This window comes from Saccopteryx bilineata, chromosome 1 (genome assembly GCF_036850765.1).
Source record: "Saccopteryx bilineata isolate mSacBil1 chromosome 1, mSacBil1_pri_phased_curated, whole genome shotgun sequence".
In the NCBI taxonomy this organism is placed as follows: domain Eukaryota; kingdom Metazoa; phylum Chordata; class Mammalia; order Chiroptera; family Emballonuridae; genus Saccopteryx; species Saccopteryx bilineata.
In genome coordinates, this window is record NC_089490.1 from 247,280,327 (window position 1) to 247,299,765 (window position 19,439).

At 44.9% G+C, this 19,439-nt stretch overlaps 1 non-coding gene across 1 annotated transcript; it reads left to right on the forward strand.

Annotated features, from left to right (window-relative positions):
• The first annotated feature begins 1,508 nt into the window (after nt 1-1,508).
• On the forward strand, nt 1,509-1,672 carry LOC136321372 (U1 spliceosomal RNA). The gene has a single exon (XR_010728630.1). It is a non-coding gene; the product is annotated as a U1 spliceosomal RNA (small nuclear RNA).
• The last annotated feature ends 17,767 nt before the right edge of the window (nt 1,673-19,439 follow it).

Here is a 19,439-nt window from a genome sequence, read left to right on the forward strand (position 1 = left end):
ATGGGAGATGGTAAAAGTTGCTTAGCAACAAACCTGGCTGTGTTCCTTCCTCCATTTCTTTGTTTATAAATAATCGAGCACCAGTTAAGCAGCCACACTCTGCTAATATTGGGGACTACTGTGGTATGTCCAGCGACTTTGATCTCGCTAGGGTGCCACCTGGGTAACTGTCCCATGAACTCTGAGGTCTGGGTCCCCAGGAGCAGAGGCCATGACCTTGGTCTCAGCAATCAGGTTAGACTTGCCTCAGACCAGGTTCATAGTCCTTTGGAGGGATAGGTCTTCCCTTGGTTCAGGTGCTCTTACCAGCCTGCAAACTCCTGAGCAATGTGTGCTGAGGATGAGAACATACTTAACATTCCTACTCTGTAACCTTAAGAGTGGTTAAGATGGGAGATTGTATATTATAATGGGGTTTTTTACCATTATTATGATGTAAGTGGGGACAGTGACTCCAAAGTCTCCCCTCTTAACCTCTACACCGTCCTGTAACTCAGACTTCAGCTTACACGTCACCTTCACAAAGCAACTCTATGTGAAAAAAATAAAAAAGAACTAATGACATATAGGTTAACTATCCTCCTCCAAATTTACTTCCATTCTCTGTCTAAAGGCTTGCATTCATATATTGTTGTAATTCATGAATACTTAAGAAAGCTAATTTTATTGAGGACTTACTATACACCAGTTATAATTTTCAGCATGTTTATATCTATTGACCTATTAATCTCTATTGATCATATGAGAAAAGTGCTACTACACCCATTTTACAGATAAGAAATAATAAGGCATATAAAGGTTGAATAATTTTCCTAAAGTCATTCAATGACTGAATTGTCCCAAACTTGAGAGTTGTGTTCTACAGACTTTTTTTTTAAGCGAGAGACAGGGACAGAGAGACAGGAAGGGAAATGAGAAGCATCAACTTGTGGTTGCAGCACTTTAGTTGTTCATTGATTGCTTTCTCATATGTGCCTTAACCAGGAGGCTCCAGCTGAGCAACTGACCCCTTGCTCAAGCCAGCGACCTTGGGCTTCAAGCCAGCGACCATAGGCTTCAACCAGCGACCATGGGGTCATCTCTATGATCCCACACTCAAGCCAGTGACCCTGTGCTCAAGCTGGTTAGCCTGTGCTCAAGCCAGATGAATCTGTGCTCAGAGTTTCAAACCTGAGTTCTCAGCATCCCAGGTAGATGCTCTTTCCACTATGCCACCGTCTAGTCAGGCCAGAGCTCTAATTTGACCCACAGAGTAAGGAAAGCTAAAAATCCAAGACAAGCATTCAAAATAAAAACAGAAGCCCAGTCAATGGAGTATAACTGAAAGAGGAGCGGGAACAAATGATTGAATCTTTCTGAGATTTTATGAAGTTAAAGCAACGGATATTCATTCAGTTTTGGGGTTTATACTCAGCCCCGAGTTAGGGCCCACACAAGCCTGTTCCATTTGGGTTATAGCTGAGTTCTGGAAGGGAGAAGTATCCAGGGCAGCAAAAAAAGATACAGACATACTTACCTGGTAGGGGAGATACCATGATCACGAAGGTGGTTTTCCCAGGGCAAGGCTTATCCATTGCACCCCGGATGTGCTGAGCCCTGTGATTTCCCCAAATGTGGGAAACTTGACTGCACAATTTGTGGTAGTGGGGGACTGCGTTCGCACTCTCCCTTGATAAAAAATTAAAAATAAAAATAAATACAGACCAAGAGAGGGACTGCGGCAGGCAGCTCCTAATCAGGTCCCCATGAGCCTGTGCTCTTGGCACTCATGTCCTTTGTAATAACCTCTCCTTGAGTGTCTCCTTGAGTCGGTGACTCAGTTTTTAGAAATAAATATGACAAAGTGATGGGATGTCACTTCCAACATTAGATTACAAAAAGATACTAGCCTCAATTTTTTTCCTCCCTCTCTCTCTAGCTCACTGGATCTGAGGGAAACCAGCTACTGTGCTGGGAGCCTTTCTATGGAGACACCCGTGTGCAAGGAGCTGAGGGGGCTCTCAGTGTAATGGCCAGGAAAGAAATGAGTCTTGCTAGCAAGTACAGGAACCAGCTTGGTACTGGATCCTGCCTGGTAGAGCCTTCAGATGAGACTGCAGCCCCAGCCACCACTTTGACCACACCTGCCGAGAGACCTTGAGGCAGAGGTATTCACATAAACTACTCCCAGATTCCAGACTCCAGAAACTGTGAAATAATAAATGGCTGTTTTCTTAAGTGACTAAGTTTCAAGGTCATTTGTTGTGCAACAATAAGTAAGTATTAGTTACCTATTACAGCATAGGTGCCCCTGAGTAAGGGCCCCATTATCTGAGACTCTTTCATTTTTTCACTTACTTTGTGTCTATTTATTGAATATTACTATGATAAAACCAATTTGGGGACAAGACAAGTTCCCTATCTTATAGGATCTTCATTCTAGACAGGTTTACAAATATCTGGAAAAGGCAACAGTATATAAGGTTCAGTCCAGGAAACATTCCAGAGGAGGTAAGGTTGTGGTCTGGGTTCTTGGCCAGACCTCACTGGACAGACAGTATTCAACTGGAAGTCAGAGATGGAGGCAGGACAAGTCGGGCAGTGTCATGAATGATGGCAGTTGGGAAGGCGGGCTGGACCTCTGAGAGCCTACAAGTTAATGGAAAAGGGTTTCCTTTCTGGCCAATCACCACCAGCATCAGGGACCTGGAGAAAGTGGCCATCCTCCTCCTGGCCCTGATACTGTGCACATAACTTGCTGATCTTGTCAAAGATGAGGCAGGGATAGAATTTCTTCTGTTTGGTTTATTGTATCATCTCTGCCCCATTGTTTCTAAGTTTGAGTGAACCATTCATGCTGAAAATGACTAGGGGAAAACAAAGCAAACAAAAGACATTTTCAGATGCAGTACTTTGGGGATTTATATCTCAGCAGTTGGACTCTAGAAATCTAGCTAAAATGTGCATATGTCTCATGAAATGTGGAAGAGAGAAACTTGGAGTCACCGATGCAGACCACGGGAAAGCATGAAATAATGTTGCACAATGATTTCACATCTGTATTATTAGCATCAGATCTTTATTTGGCTTTTTTGGACTCTTTGGAAGTCTTGTAAAATTTAATCTAAAAATATTCTTTATTTCAGGAATAAAGAGTGTGAGGAGAAGACATAGGGGAATTTCAAACTTGTTACTGTTGTTTTCATCACTGGTATTAATTTTTAATTTCTTGAGTTATCTGGGTTAGACATTTCCATGATGGAAGTTGTTACGGGCTGAACTGAACTGAACTATGCCCTGTGCCCCAATTCATTTGTTGAAGTCCTACCACTTATTACCTCAGAATGTGACTGTGTTTGGAAACAGGGTCTTTCAAGAGGTAATTAAAGTGAAATGAGGTTATATGAGTGGGCTTAAATTCAATATGATGATGTTCTTGTAAGAAGAGCAATTAGCACACGGGCACACATAGAGGAAAGGCCTGCAAATACACAGGAAAAAGACACCACCCACTGGCCAAGGACAGTGGCCCCCAGAAGAAACCAACCCTGCCAGTAGCTTGAGCTTGGACTGCCAGCTTCCAGGATTGTGGGAATATAAATTTCTATCTATGGTACTTTTTTATGGAAGCCCTAGCAAACTAATACAGGAGTCTTCATAGTTTTACAAACACCATGAAGAGATTTCACCTAAAACACTTTTCTTACCCATTCACAGTAAATATAGTTAATTTGCCTATAATTATTTGGTATTTGGTATAAGCCTCCCCCTTTAAAAACAACTATTAACAAAAGATAGTCATTGGAGATAAAGTAGAAAATATATACAAGCAAAATGAAGAGAATGAAAGTCACTCATCCTTTACCAATTAATATGTTGGTTTATCACCAATTACTGATCTATGCAGATGTATACACAATGGGTTCTAAATAGGCTGATGAATCATGGACTTTTCCCCTCGTATTATCAGTGTGACTTTGGTCAAGTTGGAACTTCCCTGGGCTTCCATTTTCCCATCTGTAAAATGGGGATAGGAAGAACTGCCTTCCCTTATTTTTATCAATTGTATATAATAAAGTACTGTGTGTACACATTTAACAAAGTGCCTAGAACATAGTAAGCAACGAATAAATAGCCTGTATATTTTTACATAGCTTATAATTTATCAAAATGGGGTCACTCTGTGCATGTTATTTTGCAGTCCATTTTTTCACATTTGGTACAGTTTCATTACTAGCTATTTATCAAGTTCTGTTTCTGAGCATGTAGATGCATCACCCAGAACATTATGTCTTTTCCTGGTCTCTGGTGTTTGTATTTGAACAGCCTTTCTTCAGGCCTCTTGGTCCAGAATCTCATGCCATGTGAGACTCTGGTCTTTCAACAGTCTGCTTGTGTTTGGGAAAACTTCCAGCAACACAGCTGGGGTTGAGAACGCATTCAGATTTGAGATGTCGCCAGGCGGCACAGAGAAAACAGAACTGTTCCTGCTGACTCCGCACCAGAGCTGCCAGATGCCTTGGTTAACTCTCGGATGGGCTCAAAATGGAATTGCAAGATCAGGTGATTTGCAGACCACGGATGCTGGTGGGACGACAGAGGCTCGCTCCGCCGGGGCTTTCAGCAGCAGTTCTGAAAGTCAGCTCTGTCCCAAGCCTGCAGGCCTGAGCGGGAGCCAGGCTGCCGCAGGCGGGGATCAGCCTACAGGAGGAGACTCCAGTCGGGGTGCCCAGGGGGTCGGGGGTCACCCCGCAGGGCCCGCACACCAGCACCAGCACTGAAACCAACCTTCTCCTGAAGCATTGTTCGAAAATATAAACACTCCAGAAAGCGTTTAACCCAAAGTCATGTCCTAAAGTGGATTTTGATGGGGGACAGGGACCGGCCTGACGGATCGGGGACATGCGTGGGTAATAGGACACCCACTGCAACCCCAGGGCTGGTGGCTGGAGTGAAGTCCCGTTTCCCTCCGTCTGCTCAAGGTCCATGGAAGCTGTGCTGGAGGTGGGGACGGGGAGGGTCCCCAGGGTCTCTTACAAAAGCCCTACAGTTATCATGAGAAAGACTACCTCCTAAGTGGACACCAGGACATTTGATCCTAAGTGGCTTTGATCTGGGTGGCGCTTGGCGCAGTAGCCTCAGGTTCTGCGGAAGACTGCAGGGTGAGCGGTGAGCTTCCCTTGCCAGCGGCGGCCCTTTCTCCCATAGTCCATTGTCACACCCACTCAACCGACTCAGCTAATACTCCCAGGTACCGCTGGGCTCAGGACAGTGCACTGAGGTGCATCTGCCCAGTGCAGGGGCTCCAGGCAGCTGGCTCCTTCATCTTGCAGCCATGATCAGAGGATCTGGGTACTGGAGGCTGTGAGGGGTCCAGCGACAGGAAGCCTGGCAGAGACCCGGTCGACCCCTCTACCCAAAGGTCAACTGCAATGCTGCCCTGCACAGGAAGGGAAGTGTCACCACGATACCACAGGTGACCCAGGATAACATTCCTGCCAGCCAGATTTGTAGACACAGTAAGAACCTCTCTAATAAGGATAAACAGGATCTTTGAATAACCCCGAGAAACAGATGTGACTGTATATTTCATAAGAAATAGCAATATGTTCAAGAATGTGCAACAAAGGCAAAATATTGCGGCAGCTGGTTTTATATATCTTTTACTGCTTTGGGGTGGCCTGTGTTGAGATCCTCAAGAGAACCCCTTTATTCAGAGATCTGCCAGAAGGATTCATGGGACTCAGCATGTATCAATAGTTGGATTCCGGGCTAAGACTTGTTACGGTGCTGGGGGAAGGATACACAGTCAGGGCGTAAGGGTACGATACAAGGTGCAACTAGAGAAGCCCATGCGCAGGCACTATGTGCTCCTCCTATTCTTCTGAGCATGCCCCTTGCACCAGCAATGAGAAATTCAGTAATGTCTGTGCGGAGTTTCTGCGCAAGAAAGCCTACTGGAGACTTGGCAGCCAACATTTCTATTAGGGTTGGTCACTAGCATGCACCAAAATTCCAGACTCCACGAAGGAGGAAGGTTTTCATCACAAGTCACACTGTTTGCGCAAAGAAGGTAGGCGCAAAGAACCAGCTTTCTCAGCTTTGAGATGGTGGGGACGTCCAGGCACCAGCCATGGGCCAGCCTCACAGGCAGGCCTTCTAAAGATAACAGTCTGAGGCCTGCTACGTTTTCTGCACACCACCCAAAACAGACATGATGATTATTAGACTGAAACTTTGTCCCAGGAATTTGACTTGGGAAACAAGACAGCCTCAGGGGGTTGACAGGGAGGGCAGTGACCAAGACACAAAGGCAAGCAAAGGATAGAGCTTGGCTGAGTCACATCCATGGCAATGCTCTGGAAAACAGGACAGACTCCAGCGCTGAGGATTCTACAAGAAAACAGCCGCTAGAGTGCTGTTGGTTCTCCTGCTTCCCAAACCGTCGTTCTCTCCCTGAACTGTATCACCCCAGCCGTTCCCAGATTTTGATGGGTCCTCTGTGTCCCTTAAAGCCATATGACCTGTTTAGTCTCTCCACATGTGGTTTATCCTCTCCATAAACCACAACCATTCAGCCAGAGCGTGAGCGCAGAACTAGCTCCAAATGCTACTTGAACGAGATTCTGAGTTGCTTTTCAGAGACAAACAGACCAAACCTGCAAATCATGCAGCTGAAGCCAGTGCAAAGGAGACAGCTTTGACCTCCAGCTGCCCCTGGAACCAGAGTCTACCTCCCACCCCACATGGATCCAGAGAACCAGGACAGAACCAGAACTTGAGTTCCAGAATCCTTCCAGAAGCAAACGGTTCCTTTTCCAGGACAATCCAGTGTTGTTTATGTCCTTTACCATAAATGGCCAAGTTCCAAGCACCTCCAATGAAAGCTTGCTCCACCAGCACTTCAGCATATCTTTTCCCCATCCCCTTAAAAACCTGCCCTGAACCCTGAATCAGCGAGTTGGGGCTTCTAAGTGTTAGCTTGCTATTTTCCTCGGTAGAGCCATTCATAATAAAATAGCCAATCTTTTCCACTGCAATTCTCGGTGTCTCCTGTTCCGTTCTGCTAGGGCCAGGTAGACAAACTCGTTCTGTTCTATAACAAGAGTAAGTCTTAATATCTATTAAATAAAAAAAGCTAACAAGCCCACTCACCACATGATACTGATCCAGGACTACATCAGCCACAGGCAAAGAAAGAGCAATCAACAACATCCTCAAAAGAGAAGGGAAAGGCTTGCGAGCTCATCACCCAGTGAGGCTGCACAAAGCCACAGTTGTCATGCTGCCTTCCATATCAATAGGACTTTGGGCTGAATTACATGATACCTTCACAGAAATGTCTGAAGAGTCTTGGTCATGGTGACCATGAAGATTTTGGTCTTCATAGTCCCAGAATACAAAACAACTGATTGAGAATTGTACAAGAGGGCCTAGGTCAGTGGTCAGCAAACTGCAGCTCACAAGCCACATGCAGCGCTTTGGCCCCTTGAGTGTGGCTCTTCCACAAAATACCACGTGCGGGCACTACCTCGATAAGGAATGTACCTACCTATATAGTTTAAGTTTAAAAATTTGGCTCTCAAAAGAAATTTCAATCATTGTACTGTTGATATTTGGCTCTGTTGACTAATGAGTTTGCCGACCACTGGCCTGGGTCTATGAAACTTGTCTACTTATATCTTGGTCTCGTTTTACTTAATGTTTATCTGGACCTATTCTATGGACATCTAAATCTTTTTAAGCAATGAAGTAATCACAAATATTCAGTTAAGTTCAGATTTGGTTCAAATATTCAGCTGTGAAACTCAAGTTTTTAGGTTGAAGAATGAAGTCCTCTCTCTATCAAAATCACTAGTTTATTCCTCTTCATCTATAACATCGTTCAGGGCTAACCCTTTCCACCACCATGACATACTCTATCTTAGCAGGTGTTAATTTAAAAAGTCAGTTGAATTTTAGAAGTGGAAGAGACATTACCCATTATCTGAAATTCAAACATCTGGTTTTAAAGATCAGACACTGTAGGCCCAGCAAGATTTATAGACCTCCAAGGCCTGCTGGCCTGAATTACAGCAGAACCAGATGCTAAGCTCCTGACTCCCCCGCTCATTTACTCCTGCTCTTCATCCTATGCAGGAGAATGCATGCTCCAGAAATGGAGATAACTTCTGACTATTTTTGCTGCTTTTATCTTCTGTAAGTCTGTTGGCATTCCAGAAAATATTAACAGTCACAAGGCTGTGGATTTGTGATTGTGCAAGAAGTAAATAATACATCACTTTTAAATGTAGCCAAGGTTTGCAGATTAAGATCACATGTTCAGGAAGCTTCCCTCTAAGTTGGTACCTTTGAGTCTCTAAGAACAAGTCAGCACAATGTGTTGTTTGCTGTAGTTACACTTGAAAGAGAATCTGCACTTACTCATTTACTTTTTATTTTTAATTAAAGTATAGTTGAAAAGCAATATTATGTTAGGTTTAGGCTCACAACATAGTGATTCTAATTTATATACCTTATGATGTGATCACCACAGTAAGTCCTTTAATCATCTGTCACCAGGCAAAGTTATTACAATATTGACAATATTCCCTGTGCTGTACATTATATCCCTGTGACTTATTCATTTTATAACTGAAAGTTTATACCTATTATTCAATAATTAATTTTAAAACTATGTCACATGACAGTATGCAACTCAAATAAGGTAAATGTTACCTGTACAACAACTTTACTCAGAAGTTAAGCATCAGTTGATTAATCTATCAGTAATCAATGAAAAAGAGAACTTAATTAAACATTATTAGAATCCCAACACTGTTCCAGGGTTGGATGTGTTGGAAAGAGTCAAAGCAATACAAATTAATGTGCAGAGCCTGACCAGTGGTGGGGCAGTGGATAAAGCATCGACCCTGAGTTTGTCCACTTGATCACAGGGTTGCTGGCTTGAGAGCGGGGTCACTGGCTTAAGCACAGCACCATTGACATGATCCCAAGATCAGTGTATTTATCACAAAGGTCGCCAGCTTGAGCCCAAGGTCACAAGCTTGACTCCAAGGTTGCTGGCTTGAGCAAGGGGTCAACGAGCAAGGGTCACCAGCTTGACTTGAGCTGTCACTGGTTCCATTCTTGATCAAGGCACATACAAGAAGCAATCAGTGCACTACTAAAATGAAGCAACAAGTTGATGCTTCTCTCTCTCTCTCTCTCTCTCTCTCTCTCTCTTCCTCAACTCTTTCTCTGTCTTAAAAAAATTGCCCTTGCCAGTTAGCTCTCTCGGTTAAGAGCATCATCCCTAAACAACAAGATTGGGGGTTCCATCCCCTGTCGGGGCGCATGTGGGAAACAACCAAAAATGCACGACTAAGTGGAACAACAAATGCTTCCCTTTGCCCTCTCTCCTCTTTCTCATCATTTCTCTGTCTCTCTGAAAGTCAAAAAAAACTAAGCCCTGGATGGATAGGTTGGAGCATCATCCCAGAGCACAAAGGCTGCAGGTTTGATTCCCTGGTCAGGGCACATACAAGAGCAGCTCGATGTTCCTGTCTCTCTCTTTCCCTGCCTCTCTTAAAAAATAATAATAAAAATAAAATGAATTAATGTACAGAAGTCAAAATACAGAAAGATATTAATAATGTGTAGAAAAATATTTAAAACAATAACACTAAATCATATAGCAAATCTTACAATGTCACAAGAACCCAAAATGAGAGATCAGTCCTGACTTTTCACAATTTGTGTCTTTTTAATGTAAGAGTAACCATTATATAAGAATAAAATTATCCCTCATTTCAAAGGGAGAGAACTTCAAAACCATGGTTTTAGAGTGGATCTAGGAATGGACTAGGTATAATTAATTTCTATAGCGGAAAAGAAAGATCTAAAGGAAATATGACAATAGACTAATATTTGTTAACTCATTAGATGTATCTATTATTTTCTGTATTTTAACAATATTTTACAATTAATTTTTTCCAAAAAATTAATATGTAAATTTTCCAAAAAATTAATAGCTTCTAATTGATCAATATGCCACAATTGTTTAGCCTTCACAAAATAAAAAAAGTGGACTGGTAAAATCTATGGTCTAGGCAGGGCCACCCTTCCACAGAAGCAGAAGTAGTCGTGGCCCTTTCCACTGCTGTGAGGGAAGTGTCCCTGTAAACATCTGGACTTTGAACACATGACTCAGGCTCATAGGAACTGTCCTGCCTGTCCCACCGGGTGGCACTGACCCCCAGGTTCTAGTTTGAAGTTATCACTTACCTTCTCCTAGAAGAGTAATCTGATGCAGACTTTTAAAGTCCTTTCCACGTCTCTGACAGTCTATGTTTATCATTTTTATGGTCTAATTGGACAGTTTTCATAAGCCGATACACAGTGTACCTGCATGGTCACAGCCAAGCTTCATAGCTGTTGTGAAGATAGATTATCACTCCGTCTGGCCTCAGGTATGTTTGTTTGATTTGAGAGGCTATCGGAGTCCTTTAATAGCAGTCTAATCCCTTCCATTTAAAAAAAAGAAAAGAAATGAGGGCCAGAGAAATCAGGAAGATAACAATACTGTATTATAAACTTCCAAGTTACCAAGAGACTAGATCTTATTTGTTTTCATTACAAAAAAATAAGTGATAATTATGTGGCATAATAGAGGTGTCACCTAACCCTATGTTGGTAATCATAACATATAAATGTACTAAATCAACACCATAAACTTACACAATGTCCATTACATCTCAATATAAATAAATAAATGTGCTTTTTGTAGACTATGTGCTCTGAAAGTAATAATTTTACTTAAAAAGTAAAAATTTCAAAGGAAGGAATAGATCCTAATAATATCTCCATTGAACTTTAAAAACTTCAGCAACTGTCCTTTAGAAGACAACCCACATTTCCTTCTTTACCTGCCAGCGAGTCTAGTCCCAGAGAGGGGGCAGGTGGGCAGACTTCTCAGGGCCTCAGCCAAAATGTTCCCCAGTTCACCTTCCAGTTTTTCTGACCGGTACCTGTATTTGTTCCTGGGAGAACACCTGTGCTGACTGAGCACAATGTGAGACCCTAACAAAATAATGAAGTTCCCCATAATGGTCTTTCCATCCTCCTAAATTTATCATGTGCTCTGATCACTACCATCTACTCTAAGCCAGAAACAGAGCCCAGTTGTTGAGATTACACAATAGAGAACTGAATCTTACAAGAAAAACAAAATATGTGCAGATTTAATCTACACATCCCAGTGCACACATACTACGTGTATAAGGTTCTTTCCTTTATATTGTGCCCCTGTGTATATTCCCAATTTGATTCTCTAATGGGTCTGTAATTTGCTTACTATTTGTTCCTGGGGAGTATACATTGCCCCTCATCTATATCCAAATAAGTTGTAACTCTACTTTGTTGTGAAATATAATGCCTGTGTACGACTAGGAGCGCAGTGGTTGCTTCCCCTTCCTTGGTAACCAGTCCCTGTCTCATTGGGAATCCACTCCTCCTCATGGAGTCTCTATATTTAGAGCAGGAGTTCTCCCTAGAGCTATTTTGTCCCCACCCCAGAGACACTTGTCAGTGTCTAGAGACCTTTTCCATTGTCACACTTGGGATAGAATTGCTTCTGGCAGCTCCTGAGTGGAGGCCAGGACTGCCGCTAAGCATCCTACAAAGCACAGGACAGCCCCTCCCATCAAAGAATTATCAGGCAAAAGGTCACTCTCTCTGAGGGTGAGAAACTATGACATCAAGAGAAAGTAACACCGCTTCTGTCTTTCCAGGAGGCTCATAGTTCAAGCCTAGCTTAAAAATCACAATCCAATCTCTTTGCAAGGGTTTGAGGTAAACATCTGTCCATCAATGATCCATGAACCTAAAGAAGGTATTTCCTGAGGATTTCTGGGAGAGAGAAGCTTCCTCACTCTTTTGAGAGAGGTGTGTGGAAAATGACTTCTGCCTGACCTGTGGTGGCACAGTGGATAAAGCGTCGACCTGGAAATGATGAGGTCGGCGGTTCGAAACCCTGGGCTTGCCTAGTCAAGGCACATATGGGAGTTGATGCTTCCAGCTCCTCCCCCCGTATCTCTCTCCTCTCTCTCTCTCTCTCCTCTCTAAAATGAATAAATAAAATAAAAATTAAAAAGAACCCCCCCAAAAAAAACACAAGTTTTCTAGGGTTGTTTTAAAAAAAAAAAAAAAAGAAAATGACTTCTGGTGGTTCACCCTCCAGCCAAGATGGAAGAGCAGGGGCCAGTTTCACCCTCCACGTATCTCAATGGTTTTAAAACATTATCCATCAATTGTGCAGGACCGTGATCCCTAAGAGAGGGAGCCACTGGGTAAAAAATAAGCAGTGTCAGTGAGCTGTGGGACAACTTCAGGTAACCTGCGTATGTGACCCTGGATTAACTGGGGTGGGGTGCAGATAGAAAAGCTTTTTAAAGAAAGAATAGCTGAAATTTTTCCAAGTTTGATTTAAAAATAAACAGAAACTCAATATCCAAGAATCTCAATGAAGAAAAAAGTAGAGAGAGAGAGCAATTACCATGACAGTAAAAGTAATTTAAGTCAATGCTGGAAATTCTATTTTCCCTTAAATAGGGGAATGAGGTCTGTATCAAGTTCTAAAGAACCTGTTAAGTGAGTCATTTCCTCCTCTAAGTCACCACTGCTACAGGGATTGTTGGATTTCTGTTTTAGCAGACTTCAAAACTAGTGTGGACAGATGAATAGAGCTCATTGTCCTACCAATGTCTTCTTTGTCTTGGTCACATGTTCAGGCCAGAGCAAGCTCCAAAGGCAGTCACAGATCCTGTGCCCGTGGAGTGAGCTGTTCTGTCACAGCTATAAGTCCTATGCTCCTTCAAATGTGTGTTCAGGGGCTCGACTTCCAAGCCATTCTTCATTTAGATACATTCAAGGCCAAAACAGTCTACTTTTCTTTTGCCTTAATTATTCCAAGCTTCGTATACCCTTCTTGTCCAGAATACACAGCCCTCTCCCACAATACACACCCCCATTGCCCAAGAGCACAAGGAGCTTCCAAGAATCCTGTGATGAAGGAGAACAGGAAACGAGCCAGTCCACTAGCACACATCTTGGCCCCGCACCACCTACCCGCTTCTTGTCCCTGCTCTGCATTATAGTTCCAAGGTTTCAGCTTTCATTTCAGGCCAAAATCCACCCTCTGATGCCCAGCCATCTTTTTTTTCCCTCTTGCAAAAGCTTCAATAACACCAGGGTGAGTGCATCATCTAGAGCAGTTCCTGCCTTCAGAACACACTGCCCTGAGACAGTCCTGAATGAAAATCCTTCGAGGCCTGCACCGAGCCTGAGACTCTCTGACTTCCTGAGGTGTGCTGCAGGGCCCATGCTGTCCTTTCCTGTGAGCAGATCCAGCTCTGCCTGGCAGGTTTGCCTCGCCCACCCCGCAGGGAGCAGACATGGGACAGTAAGTATCCTTCCTATCCTGCTGCCAAGCCTCCCCTTATTAGGCAGCTGGTCTCCCCTTCCCCAGGACTGTGCTGGGTTCTGCCAGGAAAGGGGCTCCCTTCACCACAAAGGTTCTGCTCCCCTCCCCCAGAAGAGCAGTGCTGGCTGGTCTCATCCTTGATCATTCACAGGAGGCCCCTCAAGCAATCTCATCCAGAAAAGAGAAACAGACATCTATGCTGAGGTGACTTGCTATATGGAATTTGCTCACATAATATTTTAAAATTCTGCTCCAGCTACTCACCCTGTCACTCAGAATCTCCAGCATCATACTGAGAAAGCTGAAGGAATTCCAAAGGACATTTCTCTGTAGGTGGGAGAAATCACGTTCCTTCTGTTTGTTTTAATACACAGTGATTGTTCTTAGACATCAAGGCCTTCTAACAGATCTCAATTCCAAGGAATCCCAAGCTGCCCTTGAGTCCTCCAGCCTCCTATGGTCCCACTCTTGACATAAATGGGCCAATGCTCCTCTCCCACCCACCCTGCTTGGTTGCATAAGGGTCCCCCATTGTCCCCACACCCCAGCCCGGGGTCTCTTAGCCAAGGCGTTGTCTCCACTTGTGCCACAAAGGGTGAGCCCAGATGGTCAGAGTTTGGAACTTTTTCCTTGTCCTTTCTGGGTGTGACTGAGGAATAAAAACGAGTGAAGAGGCATCCTAGGAAGAGGAAGCTTCTCATTTAGCTCTAAAAAATCTCCACCCCACTAAACAAATCCTTCACAAATGACCAGTCAGAAAAACTCTAGCATCTAGCCCATTGCTGAGCACATAGTAGGCACTCATTTGATATTAAATGAGTGAATGAGTGAGTGAATGAATGAATGAATGAATCTATTCATGTCCATGTATCTCTGACTTTAGCAAATGTCATCATGACTTTTGAGCATTGAATAGATTATATGTCTATAGTTGTATTTAAACAAGAACCTCCCAAAATCTTTAGATGAAATTATTTTTGCTCTGAAATGCCATGGTTACTCTAATACCAGGATTGGTCATTTTTGCCCAATAGGTCATTGGCAGTTTTTGCTATCTGAGGCTGTACTAGTCAGTGTCATTGATGCTACCTTCAACAACAACAACAAATAATCTAAAATGTGAGCTGTGTTATTTCTAGTCCAGTTCATATTCTGATGTTGTCTGAGTAGTGCTCCTGGGTGGACTCCTTCTATGCTTTGACCCAGAGATCTAGGTCCCGTCCATCTGTGGCTCTGCCTCCTCGAAAGGTGAGGAAGAGAATAATAGATGTAGGAAATGCTGGTGACGTGTGTCTCTTTCTCTAATTTTCTGTTGGCCAGAACTAGTCACATGGTCCCACTTAGTGGCAAGAGCAGTGGGGAATGTGCTTTTCCTGTGTGCCCAGGAATCAAACATCCACTGTTTGGTGAACACATTGCTCTGTGTTTGCCATAGAGATTAAAGGAGAATTTCGTGTTGGGGGACCATGACCTTAACATTGTAACCTTTCCCCAGTGTCCTCAATGCACGTCTCCACAGTGCAGATTCACCACGCAAATCCACTCGAGCAGTCACCTAGAAATAAAAGCTTTTGCTGTAACCTGAAAAATTGTAGCAAGCACACTGTACACGTTGGCCTCTTCCATGAAAACAATCTGGTTGCAAAAGTCCAGGGATGTGCTGCTTACAGGATAAAAATCTAAAGATTTAGTAAATATTTGCCATCATGGTGCTGGTGACAGCAATGATTTCCCTGCCTGATCTCTGGCCTTAACCCTTTCCATCCCACAACACACCCCACTGAGTCCTGCTGCGCTCCCCAGTTAGACTTAAGTTCCCAGTTTTACTGGGGAAGTAAAGTCTTATCTACAGCCTGGAGTCAAGCTAAAATGAGTTATTTCTGCGAGTCAAGACTTGCGGTGCTAATCCTAACTTTCTGTGGGTATTCCCTCACCTTTGATTCCTGGCCATTACATCCATTTCTCCTCTCCACGTCCAGATGAATCATTTTTTCTTCCTCATCACCCACTATAGGTCCACTGGCCTAAGTACCACCACCTCTGTGTGGCCCAATCACCCATGTGCATTGAAGCTCAGAAGACCCTTATCATTAGATTCTCAGTACTTATTGGGTGGTCCCAGCATCAGCTGTTACCATTGACCTTCTCACCATCTTCAGAAATTGCCAGAAAGAAGAGGATTCTACTGACAAATCCTCTGTCTCTACTCCCTAGCTAGCTGCTGGTACCGGGGGCCTCTCTCACCCCAGATCATTGATCAGAGCGCCTCAGGGAACCCCAAAGGGGTGATCAGCAGGAGGGGCGGTGCCTTGACCAGCAGTAGCTGAGAATCTGCTGTTGGCTCTGCATAGTTCTGAGAGCATTAAATGGATTTTCTCCAGAAATCCTCAGAATGCCAGAGGATTATTATTATCTCCTGTTTACAGGCGAGGGGAGCAGAAAGTTAAGTCACTGGTCCAAGGCACCGAAGGTTGGCTGGGCGGCACCCGGCCCAGAGCCAGGCAGCAGAGTGTGAGGCAGCTGCCCAGGCAGAGACAGGAGCAGGAGGAGGTGGGTGCGCTGACCTAAGGGTGGGATGGTTTGGGGGAGACAACTGGATGCTGGAAGGTGTCAGTGCTCTGTGTCCCCTCCCCTCCCCCCCTTCCACAGCCTTCCCCCCAGGTTGGGATTCCTTGCCCCCCTCCCTCCCTGGCAGGCCCAGCAGGGTCCTCTGCCTCCTTTTCAACCTTCAGTACCTAAGTGGGTTAACTCGATTCCAAGGCTGGGAAGACAAGGATGCTGTGTTTTGACATTTACTCCAAAAGACAATTCTTATACCCAGTTTAAAACACGCACGTGCGGTATGCACAGCCACAGGGAGGAAGATCAGCGGGCCTTAGCTAGCGTGTGCTGGCTCATTGCCTGCCGAGGATCCTCCGGGGATGAGCCACAGCGGGTTCGCGGACTGTCTGTCTCCTCGGGAACACCGAGCTCCCGGTTCCTGTCCTGTCCCCAGCGACAAGGAAGGCTGCAGCTCCCCCACACCCAGCGCCCTGAAGGGCCAGCCCTGGGAGCACGCTGTCCCCATTCACACTCTCAGGAAGGCTGGCTTCTCTGCTGCCAGCCCTCGGGCCCGTTCTGGTGGTCCCGGCCCAAGCACTTTTCTATAAAACGCATTTACAAAGCACACAGACTAGAGAACGGAGGCACAGCGGCTTCCGAAAACAAGGTAGACTGGAACAGTCTGTGTTCCCAACAGATCCTTCTGATCTTTTTGTCTGACTTGCTGTTCAGAAAGGAATTTGTAAAGCCAGCTCCCCACTTCCCCAGGGGCTCAGGCTTGGGACGCTGCCACAAGTGTGTTTGCTCCCTGCTCCCTTCACCTTGAAGAACCCACACTCAGAGAGCCACCGTTAACCACTTCCTTTCCACCTCAAGGACATGATTCAAGTTCTTAGAAAAATCAGACCAGAATCATGGACTTTTGCCATTTTTATCCAATGGTTTGTGCACATATTTCCAGGCATTAAAAAAAATTGACAAATCTTTTGTGACCAAAAAGTATTCTTTTCACACTTTTGATTATGACTTTATTTTTCCTGACAATCCAGGTGGCTTTTCAATTTGAGATAGAACTATATTAAGGATGAAATTTCTTGTCCATTCTCAATGGCTGTCACGGGGGTCAGAAAATTGGTGAATGCCCTGGGGTTCCTGGTGGCTGCTGGTGGCCGCCACTCACCACAGTGGCCGTGGGCGAGGGCTCCAGGCAGCCCAGGGGGTCTGGGGGGTACCTGCAGTGCCTACTACATAGAGTATTTGCCAAGCCGGGAATCATGTGCTCAATTTGTATCGTGTGTGTGTGTGTGTGTGTGTGTGTGTGTGTGTGTGTGTGTTAGTTCTCAACCAGAGCTTCCAAAGCCCACTGGGAAAGTGGAGTTGGGATAATCAGGCAGGACTCTAGTCTCTTACTTCCTTTTTATTTACTTTACATATTGGATTGCCAGGTACGATTATAACTGAACAATAGATTATCTAATTTTTAATTTAATAAAGAAAAAGATTAAAAAACTGCTGATGCTTTATAGAATATAAGTGCCTGATGCCAAGGCCCATGTCTATCTCAGTCACCGAGAACCCTCAAGGCCTGGAGGAGGGCGGGCATAGAGTAGGGGTTTGATAAATATCTGTTAAAAAAAAGGGAAATTTATTACCCCATATAATCCTCACAACAGCCTCATAAGAAAGAGGAGGCAGGTATTTTCTCCCACATTTATGTAGATGAAACAACTTCAGAGACCACCAAACACAGGTCACCTGTGCCCACTGAGTTTGGTAATATGCCTGCATGTGGGTGCTATGATGCATCCACCCCTTCCTCCCTACCCATTTTCAAAGGTGCCCAGAAATTAATAAACAACAAGAAAAGGACCTTTGAATATTCAAGTGTTCCATGCATTAAATAATTAACAAACCCAAAGTTAGTAACTTAAGAGTAAAAATAATCTCTCTTCCTACTTGAAGGCACCCTCGTGGACAAACTTATAGGAACAATGTCACTCTGTTCACCTCCGTCCCTGGGTCTGGGATGCAGGTCCCCTGATCACAGTGCTGAGATCACTTTCACCAGATCCTGTTGGGCTGATGGACTTCCTCTTTTCTCCCACAGCTCGTCTTCTGCCCCCAGATGCCCAGACATCCAGGTTCTGGGCTCTCCCCTCAGGACCTGCACACCCTGCCCCAGGGAGAGTGCCCAGCTGGCCACCTGAGCTCTGTGCTTGACCCAGCTGGTTTTCTCTGAAAGTCACCCTCCTCCAGGGCTTCCTCTGTCTCAGGACACAGAGGACAAGGAGCAGGCCAAGCCGGAGGACAGGCTGAAACAGGAAGTGGGAGGGCACAGGTCTGGCCCTGTCGCTGTAAGAAACCATGAGTCAGAGCAGGGAAAACAACCTTAAAGAACAAACCACCCAGCCAGGACCTTCAGACCTCAGGGGCGACTGGGTGGACTGGGGCGTGGGCCTGTCACCTCCCCCTTCCTAGGGAGCTCAGGAGCTCTCTTCTTCTTTGTCCCCTTCCTCCTCTTCCTCCTCCAGTACCCACTCCTCTGCAGATGGATGCCTGCCTGGCGTGTGATTTCCAAGGGGTCAGAAAACCCTCCCAGCCAGAAACACTCGGAGGTCCTCGGGGTGGTCACCCTCCTTTGCAGAGCCTGGGAGGAAAGGGGGGAGAGAGGCTAGCGGGCGAGCACGTGGCCTGGAGTCCCATCACTTCTTTCATAATGGCTGGTTGCTATCTGCCAGCCTGGGACATGTGGGAGAAGGAGCAACAGATCGTTGTGACATATGGATTCAGCACACAGGTCTCCCAGGTCAGGGAGACGACCATGACCTCAAATGTTCTATTCGAGTCCCTATGTGGGGAGTGGGAGGCAACGGCTTTGAGCAGAACAGAGACTCAAAACTTCGAGTCCCTCTGGGCTGGTTTATCAAGTTTTCTTCAAGCATTTGACCTTCTGACACAGGGGCTCTGGGTCAGTAGGAGGAGCACAGAAAGGGACAGGCGCAGGGCAGCAGAGGTGTCCTTGGGTGGAGGTTGTTTGGGGACAGCAGTGTCCTTGCTGGGGTAGGAAGTGTCCAGTAACCCTCAGACAATGACTCCAAACATTAAGAAAAAGAAGAGAGAAAAATAGAAAAAAAAAGAGAGAGAGAAAGAGACAAGAGGGGGGAAAATAAATCTGACCCTTTATCAATAGCCACAGAGCCAACAGAACCAAACAAGAGCAGCTGAAGCCAGCGGTCTCTGGCCCGTGGGCAGACATGCTGGAGTTCCAATGGCTGCTCCAGTCACAAGACTCACACTCACACAGTTTCTCTGAGTTATCATAACCCTAAAATCAACTGCCCAAAGTACAAAGAGAACTCTATTTTAGATGTTTTCTAAAGGGAGATTGGAAGGGGAAAAAAACTCAGAAAGTTTATTTTAAGGACCAAGGTCAACTACTTAAAAATCTGGGTGTTAC